The sequence below is a fragment of the Palaemon carinicauda genome, chromosome 7 (assembly GCF_036898095.1).
Source record: "Palaemon carinicauda isolate YSFRI2023 chromosome 7, ASM3689809v2, whole genome shotgun sequence".
In the NCBI taxonomy this organism is placed as follows: domain Eukaryota; kingdom Metazoa; phylum Arthropoda; class Malacostraca; order Decapoda; family Palaemonidae; genus Palaemon; species Palaemon carinicauda.
In genome coordinates, this window is record NC_090731.1 from 163,298,839 (window position 1) to 163,325,160 (window position 26,322).

Here is a 26,322-nt window from a genome sequence, read left to right on the forward strand (position 1 = left end):
CTGTGACCGCAACACTTTGCCTACAAAAAAAAAGACTCTCGGAGTCTGTGTTACGCTTTTGTTAGGCGGCGAGCAGTTATCCGATGACTGCATAGGGTCAGAGCTGTCCTAATGGTTGTAACCAGGACGCTGGACCTGTCCTGAAAGGACTGACTTTCGCTTAAGGGCTTCGAAACCTTGTGACAGGTTTCTTATGCGAAAAGCCTTCGGATGACGAGGAGAAACAACGTCTCTCTCGTCTTATGGTAGGGGAGATCTTGGTAAGATACACCCGATACCATAGAGGGAAAAACGTCTGTTCGTTGGTCAAGGCCTCTCGAACCCATAAGTCGTTTGACATTACTTCTCCCCTGGGCTTGGGAGCAAGTAAGAGGTCCCGGACTAGGTGAACGACAGGCACGAACAGACGAACCCTCGGACGCAACACTGTAACACTTTGCGCCTCGGACGCAACACTGTAACACTTTGCGCATATCACTTTATCACTTCGATTTTCTGTTTTGCACTTATTTCTACCTGAAACACGCAATTCTACCCTTCATTAAAAGTTAGTAATTGCGAAATCAGTCGTATAATGCAAGCTCATTAATACCAGCAAAAAACAGAAAACATATTTTAAGATAAAAAAATCAGTGGCTGGGAAAGAGACTAAACACTAGTTCATATAACTACGTTTTCAATCTCTCACCGCACATAGCCTGGGGACGAGAATAAAAACCTAAAAACGTTTTATCCTTCCTCCCCGTACAGCGACTAGGGACGCGAGTAACACGAGAACAACGTTACCCGCTTGAACGGAACGTTTTCTCTCCTCTCTCTCCCTCCGTCTCTATCTCTCTCTCTCTTTCTCTCTTGATTTCGCACCTAAGAGAAGAGCCCAATTATATTTCGTCAAAAAAAAAACATGTTATTTGACTAAAGGAAAAAACTGAAAGGTTTTTCAAATAAAAAGTTCCTTTAAATTAGAATTTAAAACATTTAAGCTAAGAAAGAATGAACAAAACGTCAGAATCGATTTACTCTTACTGCAAAGTGAAACCGTGATACACTCTCTCTCTATCGTAACGATAGAGCGCATGTTGAACGTCCTGAACGTCAACAACTGCGTAGCATAAAAAAAACTAAACGTTAGTTCATCTTTGAAAACAGTACGAAGACTATCAAAGAAATTCTTTCATAAAATATTACATTTAAAAAGTTTTAAATCCTTAGCTCTTTAAAAGCTAATTACGATATAAAGGGCTCAACGTTGATTAACTTCGGTTTCCAAGTTAGGACCGCCTACTCTCAGGAAAGGTCTATATAAACAAAACATTAAAATTTATTTTTATATGTTTATAATAAATGGAAAGTTAATCGAAGAGGCCTAATAAAGGCGGAGAGATATAAAATATATAGAGGAAAATCTATAACGTGATAAGATATCTACTAAAAGCCTAAACACACTTCCGTCTAAGGGAAGGGTCGGCCATTTAAAAGTGAAAGAAAGTCCATACTCTCTTAGTCACCATAATTAAATCTATCCAAAACGAGTTCAAGATTTAAGATGAAGATAAAACACCTGCATAGCGAAAGCTCAAAACTAGAATAAAGTACTTCACCAATTAGTTGTGAAAAAACTCCAGTTTAGCAACAGCGAGTAAGAGCGTCTTGTTGATAGCTCGACAGAGAGAAAATTGAGTTCTTTGTTTACATTGAGTACTGGGTATCTGGACGACAGATGGCGCTGTTAGGCACACCCGCAACCTGTGTAGCGATCGCTGGCGAATTTTACCTTAGAGTTTTCTGTCGAGCAACAGAGTTGCCGCTATTATAATCACCGGCTAAGTTAAATATTGAAAAAACAAGCTTTAAATGTAGGCTTAATGGATATTTTTCATTTATTTCAGATGCATTCTCCTGTATATTGCTTTAAAATTTTGTAAGAATTGCAGTATTATTTTAGTTCAACATTGCAGCCTTTACCCAATTCTTTATTTCTAATCGTACTTCCATCCCCTTTTCGATCTTTTAGAACCCCTATTGGAAAATCACCTTATGGAACTTATACACCTTGAGCAAGTCGGTCATAAAACAGGCAAAGTTAGCCCGATTTTTAAGTACCCTTCATAATAATAATAAGTTTCTTTAGCAGAGGTTATGGACATCAATTTTGACACAATAGAAAATACCAGTGTATATCAAATATTGTTCTTATACAGGCATGAAGTGTTTATATTTCAAATTATTTGTCAAAGAATAAAGTGACTGCCTTCTGTGTAATGAAATAAGTGTGTGAAAAATACTGTATTTTCTTAACAAGACACATCTTCCCTGACATATTTCTAGCTGATAAAAAATAGTTGGACCTTGCTTTTTCTGAGAGAGAGAGAGAGAGAGAGAGAGAGAGAGAGAGAGAGAGAGAGAGAGAGAGAGAGAGAGAGAGAGAGAGAGAGAGAGAGAGAGAGAGAATACGGTTAATTTATCTCTGATCTCCGACAGAAAGAAAACGATTTACCCATTTGTCAACAAGGAAAACTAATCTTTCCTCAGTTACATGCTTCGAGACCATTTAGCACCAAAATGCAACTTGGGAAAACCTCACAGTTGACTTTGAAGTAATGGCAATAACTTAAATTAGTCAGTTTACGTCGCTTTATGAATCACTACATTACTAAAATTCTCATGGTCAAATTCAGATTGTAGTTCTTTATGGATATCAAGGCCTTAAAAATGATCAACAGTGGAGATGCAAGGTGGCTTGTCATGGAGGGGTGCTTGACATGTATTCAAATAGCCTTACGTACCAAGTAACTTCTGTATATCTTCAGAAAACTCCAAATTCTATTCAAAATCAAGGCTTTTCAAATATGCAAATACTTTTTATAATAACAAAGTCACTACAGCTCTTCCCTTGATACCCCTAGGGGGTTTATCATCGCAAACAAAAAATAAAAAATCTCTAGGAATATCTAGTTTAATCAAAATTGGAATTTTAATCAATTTACTACACTTACCTATACATGATCAAGCACTTCCATGAAAATTTGACAAAGTTCAACATACATAATCCGACCAAGATCAAATGAGGCAAATTCAAATCTACCATGTCTTGTCACAAGCTAAAATTATCATCAACAATGTCTACTATATTACAAACTTTAATTATCTAATGATGGTAAAACAGACTACTCCGATTTCGATTAACCGAAGACACATAAGTTTACGCAGCTAATTCATAAAATGTCTACAAATTCACCAAACTTTAAAAAATAAATGTACCAAATATTTTCAATCTTACAACAACTGTGAAATAACTAAAATGCGACTATACGGCTAAAACTAACAATACCTAGCTACCAACCTTACTTCTACTACAGTTCAACTCTAGTAATACATATCTAAATAATCAAGAGGGCATCTACACCTCTAACTTCTATTTAGTGCTAAAACAGTTACTAAAGGACCAAGTAGTACCTGCATTTAGTCACCTTGCTTTGGGTCCTTGTAAAACAAGTGGCACCATCTATATTTTTTCTTCCTATCAAGGGTTTGAGGAAGTCTTTTGGGATAATTTTTATGATCATATCACTAGTTCAAAACATTAACTCTGTAAAAAAGAGAAATATTTATTTTTTCTTCCATAAAGTTTAATTTGCAATATAACATGTCATAAAGCAAATAGTACATATACACATTAACATCAAACGTTATAATAACAGGTAGGATATTTATTTGAATTTTAGAGAGAGAGAGAGAGAGAGAGAGAGAGAGAGAGAGAGAGAGAGAGAGAGAGAGAGAGAGAGAGAGAGAGAGAGAGAGAGAATTTTTATTTAAGAATTAGAGACATAATTCCTGGCAGCGGGGCCTGGGAACACAGGAATCCCTCCAGCATTCAAGCACAATGAGGTGAAACACTACACTTGCACAAAGAAGTTGAAAGTTGAAACAAAAGTTAAGAGGTTGGACAGAAAGATAAAAGAAAAGAAATGGGAAAGCACTGTATATAATTACTTGAAAAATTTCCTTTAGCACCAATTCTCAATAGTCAGCGGTGTTGATAACTCAAAATAAGAGGTTAAGAAATGTTAATGGAAACAGAAAATAAAATACATAGGGGAATAGTACAAATACGATTGGATTGGATTTAGGAATTTAGGTTACATAGCTTGGCATAGCCCCCAAGAACAACTGGGAAAATTCACAATTTGAAGATGTTAAGACACCAAAAAGGAAGAAAGGATATGGGAATGAAGGTCAAGTACAAGGATATAAAGAAAGTGAAACTTTGGGCCCTTAAATAATTACTTACAGTACCTAGCATGAGATTCACGGACAGTACTAATCCAAAGCAAATAGGAAATAGGGTATACGTTGCAAACGTTAATAACTGATTTTACATATTAGAATAAAGATACACGAGGCACTTGAAGCCCCTCCTGAACATTGTTTGCAAATATCGAGATCTTAGGTGTCATAAGAGAAAAAGAACTTTAGTATAAGATCATTAAATGTACCTTTCAACAAGTTACAACAAACCCCATATTTACGATTGATAGCAAGAGACATGACATGCATACAGTTCATGGAAAAAAATAATTGAATATAAAAAGGAGGTATTTTTTTCAAATATACAGTACTGTAATAATGTCTGATGAGAAGAAATTAGGTACGGATGTACTGTAATGGAATAATCAAATGAAGCATATGGGAATTATGAAAGAATTTAAAAACTAATTTGTACTTCATCCTAACTATACAATCCTGAGCCCTTTAATAAGAGTAAGAGTTCAGTGTGGCTGGAAACTTGGCTATTATTAAGATTTTAAACCAAGGTGTTGGTAGTTACAGGTGGGTGGTGAGGAAAAAGTGGCCCTGCCATGGCACCAGCCACAGAAGGTGTCCAACATGGCCTGGTAAACTGCCGAGGACTCGTGGAGGTATCCAGACATCTATTTTGCAGTGACTTGTGAAAAGCTTATCTTTCGGAGGAGACGCTGGATAACCTCAAACTGTGAAGATACAGGAGGTCACCGAGCTATGATGTCTGTAGGTGTGATTGGCACAGCAGTTTGGGAGTTCTCTGGTTATTTCAGACAACAACAACAGGAGTTCCAGATACATCTCTGCTTGGGGCCATTTGGCTGCCACTAAGGTCATCCTAGGTGCTAAAAACTTTGTGGATGACCCTTCTAACTAGTCAGAACGGCGGAAAAGCCCAAGCATTGAGGACGTTTCACAGAGGTTGGAAGTCGTCCTCAAAAGTTTCTACCTGATTTGGTGCTGCTGAGCAATAGATGGGGAGCTTCCTGTTGAGGCCCGTTGCAAGTAGGTCTATTACTCGGGAGCTCCATACAGTTAAGAGACTTTTTGTCACTTGAGGATGAAGACTTCATCTAATGACCTGATCATTAGCACTATCTAGAGCTCCTTTGGCCAGTTTGAACCACGAAAGCTCTGAAGAAGGTCTGGAACATTGTGGTGCTCTGAAGAGTCTGTAAATGGACGTTTTCCCTCCCTTGACTGATGTGCTTTTAGGAAGGTAAAAAAAGTCTGGATTTTTGGTTTCTGCCAGAACAGGCATGTGTCTGTCATAGAGTGGTCTGTTGCGTCTAACAATTCTTCACTAATAAGTGGGGGTAGTCGAATCGATCAGTCCATCTGCCCAGGGTTCTATCTGGAATAAGGACAGAGTCTTGACAATAGTCCTTTGAGGAAAAAGTGGTTGAACTGTGCTCTAAGGCCCGATGTGAATCTCTGCTCCTGGCACGCATCTTAGGTGACAGCCTTTGGAGCTGTACCTCAGAAGAGCTCAAGCAGTTGTGTCAGGATAACCTTTGTACTCGGCTGCCCTTAGAATGAGTGGTCTCTTTCAAGGGAGAGTCCCTACAATGAGGTTGTGGGGAATCCATGCCTCTTCTGTTAGTCCTAACGTCTTGGAGTCTCCTTTCTTCCGGGGACTTTGATCGCTCCCTCCTTCTCAGATATATATATATTCTCTATGCTCCTGGGATGAAGAAATCTCAGGAGATAAAGAGCATACCGGTGACTTCCCACAAGGATGAAAGCGTATGCTCGATGGAAACTTATCTTGCAAGAACTTTATGGTTACAGTAGTCTATTCCTTTGTCTTGACGTTGAGTATACTCTAAAGTCTGCAGGATGTGGTATACTATAAGGGTAGGAGAGCATTGATGTATGGAGTTGCATTAGAGAGCATTCCCCTACTTGTGAAAGATCCTCAGAGGGGTTGTGTCTGCTACTAGCAGGGAGTATGTGTGGTCCTGCCCTTGCTGGGAGTTCTGAGAGGCGTTTGTTCCTCTAAGGTAGGGTCCATGTGTGTCACAGTGTGCTTCCCAACTCTTCTGGGAGGGACCACCTGATCCAGAGAATAATTCCTAGAATACCTTTGGGCCTTCTGGAGTACTTGAACTGGAGAACGCACTTGCTCACGGTAAGCGCCTGCAATCCAGTGCTACCTCTGTACCAGGTTCATTGTCTTAGTATCATAAATAACGCATTCACAAACCGGAGATCATCGAGTCACTGCTAGCAAAGTAGTCTCTGGTGCCCTAAAATAAGTGTGCTTTCTCGAGAAACCCAGAGAATTCTCAAATGCCTTCTCTCTAGAAATTAAAACGTGTGGATGCATTGCTGATGTTGTGTTCAGAGAAGCACTTAACTTTAAGAGAATCATTTTGGTCTGGGCCCTGAGTACAATCAGGTGAATGTGTGCTTCTAGAAGGGCAAAATCTAATTACCAAGGGAGAGACTGCAGGTGATCATGCACTCTGTCAGTCTAGGATGTGTTTCATAACAAGAGCATAAACTCTGACAAGGGTTCACTAGTCAGTCAAGGATATGTTTCCTATGAAGAGGATAAACATCTGACAAGGGATCATTAACCAGAGTAAATATGATTATCAGTATGTGCAAGCGCAATACTAGAAAAGTGCAAACGTGTAGAACTTTCAAGTTCTGCCGAGAAAGTACTTATCAAAGGACCCACAAGTACAATAACCAGATAAGCACTCAAAAGCTCAAGAGAGCTCAAACTTAAAAAGCCTGTAAAGTTCTAGGAGATTGTGCTTGCTCACCAACAGCTGAACACAAGCGAGTGCTAACAGGTGAATGTACCAGAGTGCTAATAGGCGAGCTATAGCATTCTCGTACAAGTGAAAATTTGTTGGCACTATCAGGCTAGCACATGTGGGCATGAGCGAACGAAAGTGCCTCATCGCTAACGGGAAAGAATTCATGAGCGCTTGGAGGCAAGCACATATAAAAATGTGGAGGCGAGGTTGTATGAAAGCTAAAGAGTGAGCACATATGATCATGAACAGAAGAATGCGTTTGAGCGAGATCCAGCAATCGCGTTTAAGTGCACGACCCCGACCCCTTAGAGGAAAAGGCACGTAAGATCTCCATATATGAGTGTGTGCTCAATGGGGAGCATTGAGTGTCTTGCTGATTATGCACTAATATCATCATTAAATTCTGATGGCAAGATCAATTGGTTTGACACGTGTCAAAATATGGGCGCATTACAGAGGTCCAAAGTTCCTGTAGGAGAGCATGCTCTCGCAAGAATGACAATCGTCAGAGGAGGAGGGTGAGCAAACTTTTCTTGGGGAGGCAAATCCCCTTAAGGAGTACTATGGGTTTCCACTCCTTTTAGCATCAGCGTTATGTGAATTAATAGACTTCATAGACGACAACGCTGAAAGCATCTGACTAGGTGGAGAGGGATGGCGAAAGCACTTTCTACTCCCACCTGTCAAGAGTGCAACAAGGGCTGTAGAAGTAATTGTGGAAGGTGAAGATCTGTCATCAACTGCCCCTTCCAAGGTCTCTCACAGACCAGAATTGTTCACATCACCCTGCCCCTCTTTGGGGGCATCAGGGGAAGGGTTGGAGGCTGAGGAAACTTTAGGTTTAGCGGTTGCTTAAAGAATGCAACAATGTCTTTGGGGCATCATCTCTCCTTGGGGCGTTATCAGGCTCCCTCCAAATCAGCTGGGGACTATCCGCCTCTCTAAGGGAAGTGGGTAAGACCAATTCCGTTGGAACTTGCGGTAAAGCCAATTCAAGCTTGCAGTCTTTCTCCGTAACCCCACCAGGGAAGGGTAAAGGAAACTTGGAAGACTGAGTAACAGAAAGGAGAGAGTTTAGTGGAGCTCTTTGACTTCGAGAAGACCTCGAAGAAGTACGGTATTTTGCTTAACCTTCTCTTTCCTTACTCAAGCCACTACGATGATGGCCCTTACAGGGCAATGACTCTGTACAGTCATAGCTTCTGCAAGACGGTTGCAATGAATGGGGATCCACTGAGCTCCTGCTCATAAACTTCACACACCTATGACGTGAACGCCAGGATGGAACCTCATGACCACACATGGTTTCTCCATTGTTAAAAGCATCCAGTCACACTGAAAAGAAAGAGAAAAGATATTAGCCAAGTTTGGTCGCACCGAAAGTTCATCTGTACATCTAGGTGGCTGGAGTCAAAGTGACTATACCTAGTGACCCAGTGGGAGGGGGACCTCCAACTGTAATTACCTACACCTCATTATAAACCCTTCAATAGCAATTTCCATCTTCACTGAAATCATACTCCTATTAAAGAACAAGAGTTTGTATGTGTGGGGGAGCAAAAAACCTTTAAAACATGTAAAAAAATGAAAACGAGATGGAAGTTGAAAAATATAAGCAAGAACTCAAGAAATGAATAAAAATAATGCAAAGGAAAGAAAAAATGTTAAGTGAAAAATAAGGTCTGCAATGACAAACTTCAACTTTGAGAAATTGCAGTGAGGATACATTGAAGACCTAAGCACTAAATACACTATCATTATTATGAAGACAAGTTTATGCAAGACAGATCTAAAATTAAATTTCAAAAGTAGGAATGAAGAGGATACTGTAATGATCATCAATACAAGTGTTTAGGAGAGAGCAATGAGATACCAAGGACTGGCTTAAACTTTAATGTTTATAGAATTAACTCATCCATTTTGGTATCAATACTAGTGTCTGGTGGAGTCCTAATTCAATTTTATCATATACTGCATTGAACAAGACAAAATATAATGGGGAACAACAGTGACAGACCATTTTTTGGTCTTAGGAATAATGATAAACAAGTGAAAAATATGGATACATCCTAACCTAACTTGGCCTAGGATGTTGCACTACTTCAAACACTTTAAATATACCATCTAATGTATGTGCTTTGGTCAAGTCTAATACCTTTACCTTCATCAGAATCAGATGTACCTTTCAAATCAAGCACAATACACAAACCTGTACTTCACTCATTTCCCCATTTCCAAAGCAAAAATTGCAGTGCCCTTATTATAGCCACCCAATATTGTTTATCTCAAACTATTGATGGTGAGAGGCACTCCAAACACTCAATAAAATAGGAAAATATATTTCTAACCCATAAAAAGTTAGCCGATAGCACTAGCAATCTAGAGATATTGGCAAAGTTCCTCAGTCAACTGATATCAGCTATTCCAGTTATGACCAGATTGTAGAATATCCTTACCTGGCAGTTGAATGGGTGGAACTTGAAAAGTTCAAACTTGCAGGGAATGTTTTTATGTTGAAGAGGCTGACATAAGTCTCCCTTTACAGTTAATATATGAAAGATCTATTTTACTGTTGATAAAGTTCCTAAAATATTTATTTCTTTATTTCCTTTCCTCACTGGGCTATTTTTCCTTGTAGGTACCCTTTTCCAACTAGGGTTGTAGCTTAGCTAGTAATAATAATAATTGAGAAAATTAAAATTCTACCATTAAGAACACTCAGGTTGTAGCTTTGGTGGTAGTAGTAGTAATAATAATAATAATAATAATAATAATAATAATAATAATGATAATAATAATATTATAATAATAATAATAAAAATAATAATAATAATAATAAAGATTAATAGAATTCTACCACTAAGAACACAAAAACATTATCACAACACAAGTTCACCGGGTGTTGTTGAACACTTTCAAAGCATCAATTCTGACTATGGGGAGCTATATTTCTGTTACAAGTGCTTACAATATAGACCAGTGTTACATAAACTGTTCAAGATACTGTATATGAAAAGAACTGTGACTAAATATAAATCACACACTTAAACTAGAGCATCCATAATGGACAAATAAGACCAGCTTCCCTGGATAATGCATGAATCAATAAATTGCAGTGACCTATGCAAAGTAGTATTGATTAAACTCAGGACAGAGAAAATAATCAGGTTTCAGGATTATTTTTCTTGAACTATATAGGCTGCCTGTACCCCCAATTAAAACAAATATGCCATCAAGTGGGTAAATATAGGAAACATTACTTTAATTTCTATCCGAATACATGAACCATACATTTTTCCTATTTGCTATCTTGTGTTTTATCCTTTTTTATTCAGTTCTTTCCTCTTTTTCTTATAAAAGATTGAGGAATCTTTCTAGGATTCCCATATTTTCTCTCTCCCTCTATTGGGTAAAGATGATCTTGTCCAGCTCCTTTCCGAGGCATAAGTGCCAGTGCTTTAAAATTACACCAAGAATGCTTTCAGGACTTCAGATTTTGCCTTCTTTAATAGTTTTTACTGTATTGCACTTGAGATTTAGTGTAATTCTCTCACCCCATTCAGGATCTGGATGATTGGCAAGATGGGCCAGGCATCAAGAACAAACTCTTAAACAGAATTGCAACAGCTGATTGGAATCTTGATCCATTCATTAAGGAAGGTTGGGCAGCCATCAAGCATGCTGAACATAGAGATTGCATTTTTTTTATTCATTTGTGGATCTGTTGGGAAATTAAAAACCTTGCATGTTCTTCTATTAAGTGAAAGGCTAAATTTCCCTTAGCCTTTCAATTCATCAGCAGTTCTCTAGCTAACATATTTGATCCTGTGCCTCTGACCTTAGGTCCCTCCTTTTTTGGATCAGTGCACATGAGTGGGAGTTGGAATAAGAGCTGTGATGTGTCTTCTCTTTTGTTTAAGTAACTGATGAATAGTATCAAGAGTTCTTGTCAAATAATTTTGTATGGGACAACTAAAGCAACTTTTTACTTTTGCAGCATCTTGAATCAGTGAAGAACTTCACCCATTCAGTTACTAGATTTTTACCAAAAACTCAGTTGAGCAGAAAGACCTTTGGCAAATTCAGTTTAATACAAAATCCCTTGTTTCTTGCTTTACAATGTGTCACTGTTAAAGTTCTTGTATGTGACCAGGTTGTAAATTTCTGGTCAATTTTGAAATTTGAAGATGGATAAGAGTTTGTGATCTGTTTAACACTAACCCATACATAACCCATTTGGTTTTCCTTAGTTATGACTTAGTCCAGTATGTTCTAGTGCATAGATTTCGGTTGCATCTATGAGTGCTTAGTGCATAAGCAGAGTCCAAGAACATTAGCATTCATATTGCCTGTGCCCTGATAATCTATGGTATTTTCCCAACATAAGCATTGAGATCTCCCAGAAAGATAGCTTTGTCAGTTTTGCTGTTTTGTACAACTACAGTATATCAATGATACAGAAGCTGTCTTTAGTTACTTCATCAATATCACAAGTTGGGGATAAAGCACAGATGAGTAACAGAAAAAAAACGACCTTTTGCCAGTGAAATACACCATAGCATAGGTCTTTCGTTGACTATCTGTGGGACTTTCAAGCAAATTTACTAGTACTGTATCTTGGTCTTAACGGCAAAACTAATTTCGCATATCATATGAAGAATGCTTTGGCAAGCCTCTCCAGAAAATGGAGTCTGACTTACAAACTTCAATTAAGAGTGTCTATCCGACATTAGGTGGCCCAGTCAAGTTTGCAACTTAAAGCCTTGCCCAAACCTTCATCTCCGCTTAATGTTACTGGCCAAGATCTTTGTTCCTATTTTCATCAATTCACCTTCACTACCTATAACAATATTACGTTTCTTTGGCAATGAGGGTGGGTGGTGGAAGCGGTGCCAAGTTGTGCCTGTACAAAGGGTGGTGCATGCTGGATTCAGTTGCTGGCAAGTAGGCTGGAGTAGCACCTATCTTCAGAAGCCACAGGTGTGACCGAGATACCCTTTGAAAGGAGCCTCAACAGCTCATCCTTAAAAAGGGATGGGGCTAATCAAAGGTTCCCGAACAGTCTAATCCACACTTGAACTAGATGTCTAGCCATAGGCATCGAAACAGCATATAGTACTAAACTCTCAAAGATCAGACTACAAATAATGCAAACAGTATGTAGCATACCACGTAACTTGGTTTGAGGTTATTCTAACCAGAATGAATGACAAATTTCTTTATTACAATGCAAGCAATAAAACCAGCCACAAAAAAAAATTAAAATCAGAGATTTAAAAAAGAAAAAAAGATTCTTCAAATAAATAATACCTCTGATTGTCAGAAGTCTTGAAATCTTAAATAAAGGAAATCTTTGAAGTTATAACACTATAAAATTATCATAAAAAGAAAAAACCTATGGGGAGGGGGTCAACTGGGTGCTCAAATAACACAGCACTGACCAAAAGGTTTTAAATGCCTATTAAAATTATGAAACACAGTATATGTTTCAAAATGAGAGGTGACATAGAATGATCACCCTAAGAGAATATTTTTTACCGTAACGTATCTATTGATTGGTAGGGCATTCTTGAAGGGTACCGAAAATTTGCATTCCTGGTGCCCCTAGCCTTCCACCTAGCTTTTGAAAGGATAGCCCTCACGATGCACGTTTTGCTTGCTGATAATATTTACTTCATTCAGCCCAGAGGCAAATCTTCCTGTAGACAAGTAGAAATTTCTTCACGTCATCTGCTCATTTCACATGTAACTCAGAGACATTTCAAGGGTAGCTAATCCAAATTTGTTTATCCACCTTTTCTCAACCACATCCTACCATACCAGGACTATCTTTTATTCTCATAACTTGAGCAGCAACTAAAATGTAATGGCATTATACCATAAAGAGTACGATTGTATGGACAAACTACGTGACCACACCCAAAATTATTCTGGTTTCAGTTGATGCTTCTTGTCCTGTGAGGAGCTAAGAATGCTACATTACTTTTTGAGCAGCTACCATAAGTTCCAGAGACAAGGTGTAGAAAGACACCATAGGTAATGGGCTGTGAAGGTTGTCAGGTACTTACAGACTTCTGCATCTAAATCTTGAATAAATGACAAGTTATTTTTGAAGGCTAGTGTGGCTCTCACTAACCTGACTTCATGAGCTTTCGCTCAGGATGGTTCTGGCATGTAACTATCCACTTGATGTTTCTGCGGTGATTATTGTGCTTCAAAGCCAGAAAGAGATGTCGTTCTCTGGGAGTTTCACTAACACTTACCAGTACCAATGAACAGGTTTGGAACTGTAGTCTAAAAGGTTGTGTGCACCTCAGACAAAGAAACAAATCATTCGAATCCTCAGTTGCTTTCTGGAGTGAAGAAATAGAAAAAAAAGACTCAAACCTAGGGTTATGAATGGCAATCCATGGAGTTTGCTACCCAGTTTAGCCAAGGCCAGGACTAGTAAAAAAAACTGCTAACAGGTCGATGTACCTGAATGCTATCAAGATAGCTTAAGTATTCTCTTATGAGCCAGAATACACAAGTGCTACTAAGCGAGCCAGTGTGAGCGCAAGCCTACAAGTGTGCCCGAGTACTAAAAGTTAAAAATCCACTCACACTTAGGAGGCAAGCGCATATGATCTCGTACAGGCAAAAACATAAGTGCTAAGAAGTGAGAACATTGATTGCGAACAGAGGGATACGCTTTAGTGCAATCTGGCGATCGTTTTTGAGCGGGTTAGGGTAATTCCTTGCGGGAAGGCGCTCAACTTCTACAAATCTGACTAATGTGGGCTGAATGGGGAGCACAAGCATTTCACAGAATTTGTGCTAATAGCAGCACAAGAATTCATTGGTGCGACCAATTTCTTTGATGCATGTGTCAAAATGTGGGTGTGTAATAGCATGATCCAGAAGGAAAGTGCACTCTCGCAAGAGAAAAGCATATACACTATACTAAAATGTGACTTGGTGCCAGCAAGTGAGTGCTCTCACAGAATTTCTTGTACTGGAACGTGATGGTCTTTAATTACAATCTTCGCAGGAGGATGAGAAAACCTTCACTGGAGAGGCACATATCTTTTGGGAGTACTGCGGGTTCTCACTCGCCTTAAGGAGGCGAGAATTATTTACCTTTGTACATGAAAGGGTTGAATGCATCAGACTAGGTGAAAAGGGAGGGGGAAGGCCTCTTACCTGTCAAGAGTGCTCCTTGAGCTGCTGGCGATGTAATTACAGAAAGTAAGGCACCTTCTGGGGTCTCTGGCCGACCTTTAGGGTCACATGAGCCTTCTCCTCTGTGGAGGCTAAAGGAGGATGGCAGTTGAGGTAGCTTCAAGTTTAGCTAACTGGATGCTCTCCAACCTTAAGGACGGCTACAATGTCCACATGGCAGCATCTCTCACTGGGTCATTATCTGAAGAAATATCAAGCTCTCTCCAAACTAATTGGCGACTACCCATCTTTCTAAGGAAGCAGGTAGGGATTAACTCCCTTGAAGCTTAGGGTAAAGTTAAATCAAGGTCACCGTCCTTCTACATCATCTCACCGGGGATATGTGAAGAAGAGAGTTCAGAAGCCTAAGTACTAGAGGGAGAGGAGAGAGGCTTAGCGGACCTTTCTGACTTCAAGAAAGACCTTGGAGAAGAAGTATCTCGCTAACTCTTCTTTTTCTCACCATACTGAACCGACTGCGATAAAGGCCATGATTTACATTTCTTGCAAGGCCATGATTTCTTAAAGTTATGGCCTCTGCAAGAAGGGCCCAATGAATGGGAATCCACCCCGAGCTCATGCTCATGAATATTCAATGTCTATGACCCAAAACGCCAGGGCAGGACTGAAGGACCAAGGAAGACCTCGGAGGAGAATTATCGCACTTTGCCTTCTTTTTCCTTCTCTTGCCAAACTCGAGCCACTGTGATAAAAGCCACAATTCTCACTCCTTGCAGGGTGATGACTCTTTACAGTCTTGACCTCACCAAAAAGGGTATAATGAAGGGGGCTCCACTATGCTCTTAATAAACATTCCAAACAGATGGCCAGAAATGCCAGGGCAGGACCACGTGCCCTCGCATGGTTTCTCCATCATCAAAACCAATCAATTACAATGAAAAGCTAGTGAAAAAGTTACTAGCAAAGTTCAATTATAACCCAGAGTACATCTGTACTCCTCGATGGCTGAAGTCAAGTGGCTACCCACATTTATCTACCAACAACTTATGAAATCTTTTAACAGCCAAGTTTCCAACTCTACTGAAATCATACTCCTATTAAAGGAAGATGGTTTGTATATATGCGGGAACAACTGACTATTAGGCAACTGATAGTATAAAATGGCACTAGGATTCTTCATCCAGTGGTAGATGGCCCAATTTGAATGGACTCAGACGCAACAAATTTTCTTGCATTAATGTACTGTATATCCTTATCACTCTTCCTTGATGCTAAGTTACGACTGAGTGTGTCTGTACCATGGGGCCAAAGAACAGAATTAAATATAACTAAAATAAATGGTTAAATATCTATGACTGTGTGCAGTAATTGTGTACAGTACCCTGTACTTATTTACTTTGGTTACAAAACTTTAACTTAAGATCCACTACAATTTAGGATCAAGCTGTTTAAATTACACTATATTACATGGTAACACATATTCTAACCTAGTCATCATATACCGGATGATAATACAATATCTCAGAATTGTAGAAAGAAAACTTAACAACGAGGCATAAAATGTAGTTTCGGCATACCCTAAACTGGAGAACATTAATTCCTTTACCTCTTCTGTTCCAACTTAACGATCAACAACAAAAAATGCTTTCTACATTCATGATAATTTCTTTAATGCCTCAACAAGGGTGTTAACTGCTGTTTCATGACAAAATGCCTCTTTAACAGGCAAATTCACAAATTCAAAAAAGAAAAATCTCTAGGATAGCTAAATTTCAATATAAATGTGATGATATTTCAAGAAAAAGTTATAAGAGATGTCAGAGGGTGACTTTATACTATAGGGAAGATCTCCTTGTGGACAAGTAACCACACAGGGCACTTACTCAAGTCATCATAGCAACCAATTCACGTCAAAAAACTTTTTGTTTATTTGACTTTCTGACAAAACTCAAAAGGCAAGTTATGGTTAGGCAGGTTGAGACTCCTGTGAATTCCTTTAGATGAAAGCAACCACACCAATGTTCACTGCATAATTCTTGATCTTCTTCGAAGAAGCCTGATCCAAATTAAAAAAAAAAAATTAGTTAAATAAAATAAATTTTAAAACACTAAAATCATTGTTTATAAAAGTGCCCTATACAGGAATGTTCAAAGAATGACTTTATATAAAAAAAAAAAAAAAAAAAAAAAAGGAGTCCATCTAAGCAGAGAACAAATGACTAAAATAATGAAAAGTTTAGTATACTAACTGGGTGATTGCACAAAATCAATTACAGTATTCAAAGAAATAACAGATATGTTATCTAACAATACAAGTATGACATATAACTCATTACGTAACTCCTAACTAGAACTAATAGTAATGGTCTCCATTAAAACATCAAATAAATACATAGGACAAAAAACTTACAAATTTAAGAATCCAAACGTGGCTCTACAGATACTGTATGGATCTTCCCAGAGATATGCAGAACTAACTTATAATTGGTGACCCAAATGCTCATACCTGAGAAAGGAGAAAAGACTAATTATACCAGATATATTCAATGATAGTCCTAATAGTATCCTGATCACTATAAAAAATGACAAATTTTAAATAATTTGTATTTTTCTTAATACAAACCTTCAGCTCTTTATCAGAGAATATACTTTTGGGGATGCTGGAAGACTAGCCACAAGACTTTTTAGTGAGGTATAACTATCTCAAAGCTTGTTAGCATGGGGTGTCCAGAAAATTACGAATATAATTCGTAACTTTCCATATTTGTTTGTATTAACCGTGTATTTTGACTCAAAGGGAGTAAGTAGTTGTTTGATAGTTTTAGGTTGGTATTGAATTAGCTTGTTTTTCATTTTTAACCCACTTCCATTGGTTCCCTGATTACCTTGTTGTAACTATACAAGCTGATATGGTTATGTACTGAAAGACAGAAGCAGAGACATCTCTCCGTCGGCAGTATGGCAGCAACTCCTCCTCTAAGCCTTCTGTGAAATTACTAATCTTAATTTTCAAGTGTTTTTCGCAGAAGTGTTTCTTCATCAATAATTATACAGTGAGGAATATGTACAATATGTGGATGTTGTAAAACCTCCTTTGGACCACTGGATAGCTTCTTCGATTAGTTTTCCACGACCATGTGCCACGTCGAGACGTATGCAGTTTGGAAGTCCTCGTCCTCGAGTTATGACCAAGGGTTTACTTTGCTGTATTCAGCATCGTTTTTTGTGATTGAGCCCAAGTGAAGTCCTAGCTTGATGTGTTGCATAATTGGCTCCTTTATCTGCAACGTGCTCTTGTGGTGAACGTCGTCGTCACTTCCACTTATATGCCTCTCTGAACAATAACAGGTACGGGGTTCAACTGAAGGAAGCGGGTTTTAGTTCGATTCCTTGTTATTGCCAGTACTTTCATTTATATTTAAGTAAAGGTCTTGCTAAATCCTTAATTATTAAATAACTATTTTTGGTCCTTTTGAGTCAATTTATTCATATAAAATTTCCAGGTTATTTTACGTCAAAGATTGCATTATTATGAAGTTTATGGCTTTGGTTAATTTTATTTTGTGCGAAGCCCTGTAAAAGTTTTGCAGCTTAATTTTGAATAATCCTGGGGAAATTTAATTTGACTTACTGTTTCCATGTCACTAATAGTGATATTGTTCATATTTTTAGGACAGAGTGGTTACGAGCTAAACATATTCACTGAATAGGACTTTCTCGCTTTGTCTACGTTTTGGATATGTCCTTTCGACGACAGGAATTCCATTTGACTATAAAGCGGACTAACATACGAATGTACTATTTGGCTTGCCACCTTCAGCGTGTTTGTCGTTAATTGTAAGGTGTTAATAATTATATTAATCTGTGTGTTAAGGCTGTTTAAATTACTTTCCTAAGTCTTGTTTAAGTGAACAAGTATACAAAAGTTTTAGTTCATGGCGACCGTGACAGGATTTTTAGCGAGAAGGTGGCAAGTGTTGACGGTCAGATATAGCTCGTTGCGGGGGCTTCCAGTGGTCCAGTAATTATATTATAGTTGTTGTTAAACGCTAATATAAATAGATCGCGAAATATCGTGTCGTCTTATACGGTGAGGTAATTAGCATATTGTAACGTGCTTGTTTTCGGTGAGTTTTAGTTATTTCTTGCGTGTCTATAATAATTTAGTACTTCTTGTTTTCATGTATTAAGTTTTTTTTGGCGTACTTATATTTGGCACATGTTTAATTCAGTGTTTATTGAATGTAGCAGTTTGTTTGTTTAGCTCCATTTACAGTTTCTAATTCGCGTTCATCTAGTTTTATATATAGATTTACGCGATCTGTTTTTGCTTTTGTTTAGGTAACTTTATTCAGCTAGATTAAAATGTCAGATTTAAAAGCTGTAATTTCCAGGCGCAAAACGGTTTGTAAAAAAGTTACTGTTTGTTATGATCTATCTATCTATATACCAAGGCACTTCCCCCAATTTTGGGGGGTAGCCGACACCAACAATGAAACAAAACAAAAAGGGGACCTCTACTCTCTATGTTCCTTCAGCCTAATCGGGGACTCAACCGAGTTCAGCTGGTACTGCTAGGGTGCCACAGCCCAACCTCCCACATTTCCACCACAGATGAAGCTTTGTAATGCTGACTCCCCTACTGCTGCTACCTCCGTGGTCATCTAAGGCCCCGGAGGAAGCAGCAGGGCCTACTGGAACTGCGTCACAATCGCTCGCCATTCATTCCTATTTCTAGCACGCTCTCTTGCCTCTCTCACATCTATCCTCCTATCACCCAGAGCTTTCTTCACACCATCCATCCACCCAAACCTTGGCCTTCCTCTTGTACTTCTCCCATCAACTCTTGCATTCATCACCTTCTTTAGCAGACAACCATTTTCCATTCTCTCAACATGGCCAAACCACCTCAACACATTCATATCCACTCTAGCCGCTAAATCATTTCTTACACCCGTTCTCTCCCTCACCACTTCGTTCCTAACCCTATCTACTCGAGATACACCAGCCATACTCCTCAGACACTTCATCTCAAACACATTCAATTTCTGTCTCTCCATCACTTTCATTCCCCACGATTCCGATCCATACATCACAGTTGGTACAATCACTTTCTCATATAGAACTCTCTTTACATTCATGCCCAACCCTCTCTTTTTTACTACTCCCTTAACTGCCCCCAACACTTTGCAACCTTCATTCACTCTCTGACGTACATCTGCTTCCACTCCACCATTTGCTGCAACAATAGACCCCAAGTACTTAAACTGATCCACCTCCTCAAGTAACTCTCCATTCAACATGACATTCAACCTTGCACCACCTTCCCTTCTCGTACATCTCATAACCTTACTCTTACCCACATTAACTCTCAACTTCCTTCTCTCACACACCCTTCCAAATTCTGTCACTAGTCGGTCAAGCTTCTCTTCTGTGTCTGCTACCAGTACAGTATCATCCGCAAACAACAACTGATTTACCTCCCATTCATGGTCATTCTCGCCTACCAGTTTTAATCCTCGTCCAAGCACTCGAGCATTCACCTCTCTCACCACTCCATCAACATACAAGTTAAACAACCACGGCGACATCACACATCCCTGTCTCAGCCCCACTCTCACCGGAAACCAATCACTCACTTCATTTCCTATTCTAACACATGCTTTACTACCTTTGTATAAACTTTTCACTGCTTGCAACAACCTTCCACCAACTCCATATAACCTCATCACATCCCACATTGCTTCCCTATCAACTCTATCATATGCTTTCTCCAGATCCATAAACGCAACATACACCTCCTTACCTTTTGCTAAATATTTCTCGCATATCTGCCTAACTGTAAAAATCTGATTCATACAACCCCTACCTCTTCTAAAACCACCCTGTACTTCCAAGATTGCATTCTCTGTTTTATCCTTAATCCTATTAATCAGTACTCTACCATACACTTTTCCAACTACACTCAACAAACTAATACCTCTTGAATTACAACACTCATGCACATCTCCCTTACCCTTATATAGTGGTACAATACATGCACAAACCCAATCTACTGGTACCATTGACAACACAAAACACATATTAAACAATCTCACCAACCATTCAAGTACAGTCACACCCCCTTCCTTCAACATCTCATCTTTCACACCGTCCATACCAGATGCTTTTCCTACTCTCGTTTCATCTAGTGCTCTCCTCACTTCCTCTATTGTTATCTCTCTTTCATTCTCATCTCCCATCACTGGCACCTCAACACCTGGAACAGCAATTATATCTGCCTCCCTATTATCCTCAACATTCAGCAAACTTTCAAAATATTCCGCCCACCTTTTCCTTGCCTCCTCTCCTTTTAACAACCTTCCATTTCCATCTTTCACTGTCTCTTCAATTCTTGCGCCAGCCTTCCTTACTCTTCACTTCTTTCCAAAACTTCTTCTTATTCTCTTCATATGACTGACCCAATCCCTGACCCCACCTCAGGTCAGCTGCCCTCTTTGCCTCACGTACCTTGCGCTTTACTTCCACCTTTTTCTCTCTATATTTTTCATACTTCTCTATACTATTACTCTGCAGCCATTCTTCAAAAGCCCTCTTTTTCTCTTCCACTTTCACCTTCACTCCTTCATTCCACCATTTACTGCCCTTCCTCATGCTGCCCCCAACAACCTTCTTGCCACATACATCACTTGCAATCCCAACAAAATTTTCTTTTACTAACTTCCATTCCTCCTCTAAATTACCAGTTTCTCTTACTCTCACCTCATCATATGCCATTTTCAACCTTTCCTGATATTTACTTTTTACCCCCGGTTTTATTAGCTCTTCAATCCTCACTACCTCCCTTTTACATCCACCTACTCTATTCCCCCACTCTTTTGCTACAACTAATTTTCCTTCCACCAAAAAATGATCAGACATACCGTTAGCCATACCCCTAAACACGTGCACGTCTTTCAATCTTCCAAACATTCTTTTAGTTACCAACACATAATCCATTAATGCCCTTTCTACTACTCTTCCATTTGCCACTCTTACCCATGTATACTTATTCTTATCTTTCTTTTTAAAGAAGCTAGCACCTATTACCATCTCTTGTTCAACACACATGTCTACCAGTCTCTCACCACTCTCATTTTCACCTGGTACGCCATACTTACGTTATGATAAACGTGATAATTACAGGGGTTTAGATCCAGCCTTGCAAACGACTGAAAGGGGTCTTCTGCTTAACTAACAGAAGAGTTTATTGGAATTGGACCAAAATTTTTTTGAATTGAAGTTTTCAGATGACAGGGTAACAGAGGTGATTTTAGATACCGAGAGTGACTTATGTCAGGAATACCGGGATAGAATCCAGATTTGCTTGTCTTTGCTGCCTGCTTCTCTCTCTAATCATTCTAATGTTAGCATTGATAATGCTCGTTCTTTGTTAAAGCAGCCAACTGCTCCTTTACCCAGGTTTACCAGTAAAGAAAACGAGGACTTCACGTCATTTCTTAAGGAATTCCGAAGTACCACTAGTTCCTTTACATACCCAGATTGTGATCTTTTGTCGTTGCTCAAGCAGCAAGTAGACGGTCGTGCTAAATTGTTCTTAGATTCTTTAGAGGCGGACAAGCAAACCTTTAATGATGCAGTAGAGCTTTTGAAGGCAGCATTTGCTTCGAAAAGCACTTGTAAGGTAAACACGATCATGCAGCTGATAGAACTTGAGTTAGGGCTTTCAGATGATCCATATTCATATATTTCAAAATTCAGGACTATATTGCAGTCTGTTAGTACACTAGAAATAACGGCAGATGATTTTATACAGTATTTTGCATGGTCAGGCCTTAATGAACAATTTAAGAAAGAGTTGGTTCAGATTACCAATTAAACTTGTCCTAGCTGTAAGGATATTAAGGATAACTTCTTTACTGCCACTGAAAGGTATGAGAATGCTAGGAAAATTTCAAAGTTTAAAGGTCCCGCTATTTCTGGAAATTTTCAAGGGAAGAATCAGGATACTTCAACTAGTTTGGCTATCAAATTCGACTCTAATATTAACAATGCATCAAAAAGCTGCAACTTATGCCAAAAGGTAGATTCAAAGGATATTAATCGCTTTATGTCCAAATTTCCCTACTGCACAGGAAAAAGTATCGAAATTGTCAGAGTGCAAGGGCTGTGTAAAATGTGGAAGTTTTATGCACCTAACTACTAAATGTTATTTCAGGTTTCGCAAAAAGTGCTATCATTGTGGCGGTTGGCATTTCTCCTTTTTATGCATAAAGACAAGCTCCACCCAAAGTAAAAAGGAGCACTCTAGTTCTGCTACAGTTAAAACAGCGACGAACAGTGGAGTAGCCATACTGCCTAACTGTAGTAGTAGATCTGCACTTCCAACTTTTACTTTCCAAGTTTCAGGTCAAGGGAGATTATTCAGAGGGCTCAAAGATACCGGTTCACAAAGCACTTTTGTATCGGAGAGACTAACCAATTTTGGTAAATATAAAGTTATATACAATGATGTTGACTCGACAGTTAATGGGTTTAATGGGCCCAAGGTCTATAAAACTAGAATAGTACAGTTGCCTATTACTTTAACCACTGGTGTAGTTGATATTTTTGCCATGGTTGTGCCCTCGATAAATATCAAGTTGTCCTTACCTGGTTTAGGGAAGATTATTAAAGGCTTCAAAGATAGAGGTTATTCCTTTGCTGATTCCTTTCTAGACCCAAATTCTAGTGAAATTAGTGACATTGATGTTTTGTTAGGTTCAGATTCCTCTCATTGTTTGTTGGGAAAAGACGTTGTATTTAGCAATAATGACCCCTCTGTATATATTGATACATTGCATGCCATTATGCTAACAGGTAATCTTGACAGATTGATCAATAATGTGGATTATTTGCAGACTCACAACAGTAATTTCTATTGCATGAACACTGATTCCATTGAGCCATTGTTATCTTTTCCAGTTGTGGACTCCTCTGTAAGTATATGCACACATTCTTTTTTATTGGGTTGTGATGATTTCAGTCCCTCATTTAGTGATGAAATTAAAGACCTTGATTTTGGTAATATTGCTACTAGTTGTAACTTTAATGTATTGAACACTAAAGGCAAGGTTATAGAGGAAAAGTTAAAAGAAGCCACTAACCATATACTTGAGGCAGAATGCCGTAATTATCCTAATTATTATCAGCCTGAATGTGATGAGCAGACAACTGATCTGAATAGGAAGTTAATTGACTTCACGCTAAAGAATCTTTTCAGGGAAACAGATGGCAGGATTAGGGTTCCTTTGTTGTGGAATGGTAAACTATCTCATTTACTCTCTAAGAATGAGGTTAGCTAAATTAATTTTGAAGTCTACATTAAAGAAACACAAGAAAGATAAAGGGAATTTGCTATTGATGGATCAGACTTTCAGAGATCAGTTAGCCGAAGGTATTATTGAACCTGTAGATAATCTTGAACAATTTAAATTGGAACAACCAAATTATTCTTTCATTCCCCACATAGCTGTTTTCAAGCCTCAACGTGAGACAACGAAATGTAGTATAGTTTATCTCTCGAATTTGAGTGAAAATGAACGTAATAAAGGTCTGAATGTGTCCCATAACCAGTGTATGTTCCGGGCACTAATCTGAACCAGAAAATGTTGTCTGCTTTCATTCATCTTCGGTTCGACGAGAAATTATTGACATTTGATTTGAAAAAGGCATTTAATATGTTGACTTTGAGTGAGAACGATCAGGCAAAACTTCTATTTTACTGGTTTCGTAATGTTAGGAAAGATGACTATACCCTGGTTGCATTTCGCAATGTCAGACTAAGTTTTGGTCTACGTTGCAGTCCTTTTCTCCTTATGATATCACTTTTTTATATATTGATTATCAACACTGATAAAGATGATGACAAACTAAGAGAATGTAAAAGATTGATCTATTCATTAACATACATGGACAACGGAGCCTATTCTTGTAAAAATCTTGATACCCTTCAGTGGGCTTATTCGGTTTTACTCAAAGTGTTTGAGTCCTTTAAATTTTCAGTACAGCAGTTAATAACTTATGATATTTCATTGCAGAGTAATATTGATAGAGATATGAAAATTGAGACACCTATAGGGAATAAATTGTTTGGTTTGGCATGGAATAGGGTAAGTGATGAAATTTTCACCAAGCCTATCAATCTTAATACTGGTGCCAGTACTAAACGTGAGGTTTTGACCACCATAGCTGCACAGTTTGATATTTTTGGGTTTAATTTGCCACTCATGAACAGAAGTAGGTTATTCATGCACAGGCTCCAATGTTATAAAGATCTTGATTGGGACAAACTTCTTAATAATGACTTGGTTCGTGAATGGAAAAACTCATGTAGGCAGGCAAATTCCTCCCCCATAATTAGAGTGCCAAGGTTTGTTGGTCCTAGGGACGGTGAATACAAACTTATAGCATTTACAGATGCCAGTCGTTCTCTTTATGGTGTTGTAGTTTTTATATGTCATGTTGAGACAAATCAGTGTTGTTTCCTACAAGCCAAAAACCGTATGGTTAATACACATTTGAAGAATAAGTCGATTCCGACATTGGAACTTGATGCAGTTTTGTTTGGTGTTGAAAGCTTAATGGAGTTACACAGAGACCTTACAGGTGATGTGTGTATGAAGCCAATTAACATATCAGAATTACTGTTGTATACTGATTCAATATGCTCACTTCATTGGCTCAATTCTTGTGTGTCAAGATGGAAAAAATGCAGAGACTTGGTGTATTTACCACTAACAGGCTTAGTGCAATCCAGAAGTTATGTGAAAAGTACCGTGTTAAGTTTTGTTTTGTTTCAGGAAAAGAAAACCCAGCAGACAGCACAACTCGCCCCTTTTCATTTAGGTCTCTTATGAAAACAAATTTTCCGATTGGACCAGATTCAAACTTTATTAAGACTGAAGATGAATTATCTGTTGTAATTCCTAATCCCCTGACTGTTGACAAAATGGCTCCTGTCATTGATCATAAAGTATATGTGGGAATTAATTCTAAACATTCTCTAAATAGTTCCAAAAATGCTCATTTAATAGACCCTAATAATATTTCTGATTTCAGGAGATTGGTTTTGATTCACCGAAGAGTCTTGCGGTGTGTTATGAAATGGAAGCAGAAGATAGGGATAGAAGGCAGTCCTAATTCACCTAATAGTAACCTGTTTGCTCAGGCCCTTAGCCAGATTATATCTACAGAGCAAAAATTGTTTTTCCCTGGAGTTTTTTTGTATTTTCAGGATCAAAAGGTTCGACTTAAAGACCTACCTAGGATAGTTACTCAACTGAATGTTTTTCTTGACAATAATAACGTTATTAGGGTGAAAAGTAAGTTGAAGACATGGGTTGGTCAAAATGAATTTCCTATATTGTTGCTGAGGGATAGTGCTTAAACTAGACTAATTGTTCTTGATGCTCATTCGAAATTATCCCACTCTGGATGTTATGCTGTATTGTCTGCCATTAGACGTACGTTTTATGTTCCTAAACACTTTTCTACCATTAAGAAAATTCTTAAAACTTGTGTTCATTGTAGGGGATTCAACAACAGAACTTTCCAGTTGAATCAAAATGTTTATAGAGAGTTTAGGTCTGACCCACCATCTATTCCCTTCAATAATGTTTTTATTGACTACCTTGGTCCTTTTACAGTTAAAAAGGACTCTGAATCTAAAAAGGTTTGGTTACTTATTTTTGCATGTACTTGGAGTCAAGGAATTGATCTCAGGATATGTAATGACCTCTCGGTCAAGGAGTTTTTAAGATCATTTCAACTTCATTGTTTTAATTATGGAGTACCACAGCTTGTTGTCAGTGACCTAGGCTCTCAGCTTGTTGCAGGTGCCAACATAATTCATGAATTTATCAGTGATCATGAGACTCGGCTTTACTTTGAGGAGAACAATGTGAAGCCCTTAACCTTTCAACAATACTTCAAGGGTTGTAGTAAACTCGGTTCCTTGGTCGAGACGTGTGAAAATGGTAAAAAGACTGCTCTTTGGTTCTATTAAGAACTGGGCTTTATCTTTTGCAGAGTTTGAATTTGTTGTAGA

At 38.4% G+C, this 26,322-nt stretch overlaps 1 long non-coding RNA gene across 2 annotated transcripts in view; it reads right to left on the minus strand.

Annotated features, from left to right (window-relative positions):
- Positions 1-3,044: 3,044 nt before the first annotated feature.
- Positions 3,045-26,322, minus strand: part of LOC137644118 (uncharacterized) — a 98,758-nt gene continuing 75,480 nt past the window's right edge. Inside the window, exons 4-6 of one of the 2 annotated variants that reach the window (XR_011045135.1) lie at positions 16,645-16,740; positions 16,118-16,290; positions 3,045-3,589 (exon numbers count right to left, since the gene is read on the minus strand). This is a non-coding gene — a long non-coding RNA (uncharacterized lncRNA). Of the gene's footprint in view, positions 3,590-12,890; positions 16,291-16,644; positions 16,741-26,322 lie in introns of those variants that run through there. The other variant, XR_011045134.1, reaches the window with a different exon arrangement.